This window comes from Aegilops tauschii, chromosome 7 (assembly GCF_002575655.3).
Source record: "Aegilops tauschii subsp. strangulata cultivar AL8/78 chromosome 7, Aet v6.0, whole genome shotgun sequence".
NCBI classification, from domain to species: Eukaryota; Viridiplantae; Streptophyta; class Magnoliopsida; order Poales; family Poaceae; genus Aegilops; species Aegilops tauschii.
The window spans coordinates 26,274,427-26,279,983 of NC_053041.3; positions in this window are offsets into that span (position 1 = coordinate 26,274,427).

The following is a 5,557-nucleotide window of genomic DNA, read 5'->3' on the forward strand; positions in this document are numbered from 1 at the left end:
GGGAAGCAGGAGGTGGCGCGGTGCGCTGTCCCCCTCCTCTGCCTACTGGCAAAGGTGGGTGGTGACTGGCATGGGCCAGGTGGGCCGGCCCAGTCCAGGTAAGCGCCAGGTAATACTCCTTTCTCTCTCTTTCCTTTAATTGTTTCTGTTTTCTATTTATTTGATCTATTTTGAATTAGCAAAAATACTAACTCATTTTGTAAAATCCTGATAAAATTGTGGCACTTTTGAAAATATTTCCAACAGCCCTCAACTAGTTTCAGAATTATTAGAGCATTTAAAATATTTATAGGATTTAAATGCCCCAATTCAAATACAATATGAGTTAATTCAAAAATCCAAAAATGACCTAGAAATATGTTTATCATTTTTGGCAGAGGTTTTTACCTTTATCGAAAATCATGAACTTTTCTAAAGGGCATTTGGGTTCATTGAAAATGTTTTTAAGTTGAACCTAGTTGAGTTCTTTTGGGTGCTAGGGATTGATCACCCCTATTTCAAGTTTAAGCAAAATTTAAACATGATGCATGAGGAACAAGCAAAAGTCAAACAAGGGCTGATCTGGGGCTGTGACAGCTCACCCCCACTAAACAAGAATCTCGTCCCGAGATTCAAGACGTGAGGTAAGAAGACAGAGGGTACAAGCTAACACCATCTTCATTATCCAATTGCTCTTCGCGAAGATGTTGATCCATTGCTTCAATTAATGTTGACGTCTTTGCTTTCGAGATCTTCATCCAACACGATGACGACAAGGGAAAACTCTATAGAAATCGATCTCCTTAAAGATCGAGCAACTCACGATCAACTCACGGAATGCGACGTTGAGTATCTCTTGAGCTGAGACTCAACACATACATCGAGAGAGGGATGAAGTGAAACAGAGAACGAAGATTCAAGTTGATAAACACAGTTCCACGTTGAATAAGACGGTGCATGGTTTCAAAGTAGCGAGGAGATAATTGCCATGATTCCATAACGGCACCTTAGGGAAGGTGACTTGTAGAAATATTCCCTTAAGTGGCAAAAGGAATTACTTTTGATATAAATATCATTGAAACTCTTTATGCCAGCCTAAGGCAATCACAAACGATCGTTTGAGGAAGTTCGGGAGAACGACACACTCGGGCTAGAATGGACGATGTGGAATACCTTGTTGAAGACAACGAAATGGATGATTTTTTTTTATATATCATCGGAAATGAATGGGACTTATGGTAAGACCACTTGAAGATGATCTTGATCAGTAATTACTGAGAAGGGTAGTCCATAGTAGGACGGCACAATGACGGTGCAAGCTGGGGACATAATGCAAATGCTGGAATGATTTTAGTAACAAGGGAGAAGCTCAACAGTAGAGAGTGAATCTACTGTTTGAAAGGTTTAGCATAACCGAAGGAAACTGGGAGCAATTCCAGTTAGTGCCGATGATAACACCTAGAGCTTGTGCGTGCTCTCAGGAACATGAGCATTTCCATATTCATCAAGGTTTTACCAACATCCGTGTCGAGGATCCTGGCAACACAACATACTACCATGATGAACGGTGATGGAGGATGCAGGTGCAAAGGAGGACAACACTTTCTCAGATTTCACCTTAGCGAAGCCAAGGGAGCAAAATCTGGATGATCGACCGAGAGACATTTAGCACTCCGCTTCTAATGTTCTCCTTGATGTTCTAGCGTAACCCATTAGATGTGGTTTGGTATCTAGAACACCAAGTAAAAGGTCGGACTTCAGGAGCACAAGAATCCATAGGGAATAACTAGTGGAATAAGTCCTAGGAAATCCTTATGGGGAGGTGGCCAACTTCCTTAATCAAGATACTACAATAATAGGTCTTCCGGCTGGGTGTGTTGGCCACGACATCCACTTTACCGATTAACGAGAGACCAATATTGTAGTTCTTGGGAATGTTCCAACCATCATGTCTGCCCGAGATTTAGATCTGGTTGGTGTCAGAATATTCCAGACTCGTCAAGTCTAGGAAGAAAAATGAAGGTTTGCAACACAAATCGACGAGAAGACGTTGCAAGATTCTCGGGAGATGGATTACGGTAGTAAGCTCCAAAACATGAGCTGGTTCTGCTACAAACATGTGAGAACGTTGTCCCAGACAAGCATGATCACATGGTAGTCTTATAATAAAACACTACCGAGTTCTGGTTGGGAACCATCAACGAGGATATCGAAGTTCTTTCATAAGTCCGGATTAGCTCTTATGAAGGAACTCCTTCTCCTTGAACAAATCAATCAGTGGCTTGGTGTGCTAGAGAATTTATATGGAATGAAGATGATCAGTCTAACAGACCACGGAATACTTCGCACGTGCATAACTGACTTGGGACGATTCCAGAGGAGGTAGAAACATGCTTTCTCAGATTCACGGCGGCAACTTGCATCAAATGCACATGAATTAGAGGAAGTCACTTCTTTCATCCAACATATGCTTCATGAACGGATCACGAAGATAATGCTTATAAAGTTTCCAATACTAGCTGGATGTTCAACACGAGTCATGGAGAAGGTAGCAGTGTTGCTGATGGGCTCAACAACAATTCATCCAGGTTTCCATGGGGATGGAATTCCATAATTATGTGCAAGTGATAGCATTGGTCAGACCCAAAAGATATAATGGTGTATGCTCGAGGGATCAACCATGAGTAAGACAACATTATGAACATCGTTGGTTCTGATTTGACTTGATGATAGCCCATACTCAAATCAAAGTTTGGACAAGACAATAGATCCAACAACTGATCACAGGGACCAATCGATGAAGATATCATCTATCTTCAACACATGCAGATATATCCCTTGAAATGAACTAAGCTGGCAAGCTTTTATCTTCCAGCTCTCCAAGTTGTTGTTTAGCTTGACCAACTAGCTCAGGGGTATCCAACACAGGTTCTTGGAGAAGGGGTGGTTTATTGGAAAACCAACTTGTTTACGAACTCAACATATTGGTCAGGGACAACCTGGTGGTACTTCCAAGAAGATATTTGGAAAATCACGATCCACCGACATGTTGTTAAGATCGAGAACAATCTTGCTTTTCAGGGCAAGACGATATGACCGAATAAGCAAGGACTGACACTATCCTAACTCATTGATCGAAAAGTACACCGGGAATATGGACTAGGTAGCACGATCAACCTCAGGATGGTGATTCAATAACCAACACGCTAAGGATGAAATTATTGTCCTTTAACTACCAAGCAACGGAGTTGCTAGGGGTATAGATTTCACACATCACAGCTCGCTTGTCGGTATTCCGGTTACAATAACACGGAGACCGAGGAATGAACGATGATGGCGAGGAGTATCACTAAATCAAGAATTCATAAGGGTTGGTGCAATCCTCATGAGATTCCTGACATAAAGAGGGTAATACTCATAGGTAGATCAGAACAAAAGCTGGGTAGGCATTTGATCTGCGGAATACAACTACTTTGACCCAATCCCAGAGATGGACGAGGTACTGGAGTTTGTTTCTCCTAGTCATTCCGGAATAGAATGGCTTGACGGACCACAAGAATAATAGGCATTGATAACACAAATGCACAATTACTCCTGACTATCAATTGATAGACGAGGGCCAGAAAATAACTAAAGAGGGACAACCCAAAGGAACATATGTTTTTCTGAGTTGTGGATGCATGAATTAGTATGTCGAACAAATTCAACATATTTCTTCCGGATAACCCATGCAGAGGAGGAAGGACTGGCAGAGTCACAATATGAATGGAGTACTCCTCAAGAGCACTCTAGTTGTGATCTTTCGGTTCCGCGAGGAACTTCTTCCATAAGCAGTTCATGATATTTGGAAGAAGGATATACCATAAACCTCGAGGACTATCACAAAGGTTACTAATATCCTAAAGGAACGAGCAAACACTATCAACAGGAGGTAAGTGGAGTGAATCTCGAGTTTAGAAACCCGGGAATAGAATACCTACTAACTAAATGGCATCACGGGATGCTTTCGAGAATAGTGGCCAGAATCATCTCACTGGGAATGCAAGCATTGCTAGATTACTAAGTAGTCCTCTAAGACACCTAGGGTCATAATAATAACTCCAACATACACGACGAGGTAACGGGGTACCTCAACAGACCGATTAGTGTGCTTAATCCGGCCCAGAAGGACATCAGGTACGGGAGGAAGGAATTTGCAAATGCATCAGACTGTTTAGAAACCTGGGATGACTCGGACAGCATAACGGCTATAAATGCTCAAAGGATTTGAGACATCCTACAAAATGGTGGCATAACCACTCAACAACATCATATCTAGGTTCCAAGTCCAACTAACAACACACTGTAGTGGTAGAAACTGAACTGAGGCTTAAATCCATTAATCCTATGAGTCTACGGATTAGTAACACGTGATCCTGATAGAAGATGAGAAAGCCTAGTTCTTAATCCCCGTAGAAGAGAAGAGGGTGACTCAGATCAGAAGGGCATAAGGTAAAGGAGTAAAAGAGCCTTACGTTCCCTCCCACAATCAATTCCCTTATATAACTAAAGCATTTCTAGACTCAACTTCGACCAGTTTGGCTTGGTAATCCTACAGGCAGTCAGGCTCTGATACCAACGCTGTCGGGACCCCGATTCCAAGTCACACCGATCTAGCCTGTAACACCTCATATCACTTTGCGGCCTCACGCACGGTACTCCCACGGGTGTCGCCATACCATGGCCCGGGACCGTTTGCGCCTTTTGGCTCGCGTATATGACAATGTCGCTAGCATCCATATGACAGAGAACCCGGTCCGACATGGCTAGTCGTGAACCCAAAGCGGCACTAACGTATGGGGACAGGCATACGTGAATCAACATCGAACGTGTCGGTCAGCAGCGTGAGAGTCCGGGCTGTAGCACTGGGCTAACAGGACTCCGGGAACCCGGGCCTTAGCAGGCTAGGCAGGACTCCGGATGTCACCGCGTGACATTTCCCCGAGGGGACAGACACAGGAACGATATGAAACACATGCCGGCCAGTAAAGTGTCCAGAGCAGTAGTGCTGGGCTAGCAGGACTCCGGTGAACCGGGCTGTAGCGGACTACTATGGCTCAAGGAGGCACTAGACTACATTTCCCCATAAGAGAGGCTGCTAAGGATAAACAACTAGATTGTCAAATCCCACACATACCAAGCATTTCAATCATACACACAATATGCTCGATATGTGCAAATACAACATGGCATCACAACAAGACTCTACGACTCAGAGTATTTATTCATTAGGCTCCGAAGAGCCAGATATTACAAACATGGGTCTCATGACCCAACATTCAGAGCATACAAGTCAAAGCACATGCGGAAGCTTAACATGTCTGAGTACAGACATCTACAAATGAAAAGTCTGAGAAGCCTGACTATTTACTAGATCCTGCTGAGGGCACAAGATCGTAGCTGAGGTATCAAGCTAAACGTCGAAGTCCACACGGAACTACTAGCGAGACTGACGTCTCTCTGCAAAACATAAAATAGGCAAACGTGAGTACGAATGTACCCAGCAAGACTTACATCAGAACTATCTACATATGCATCG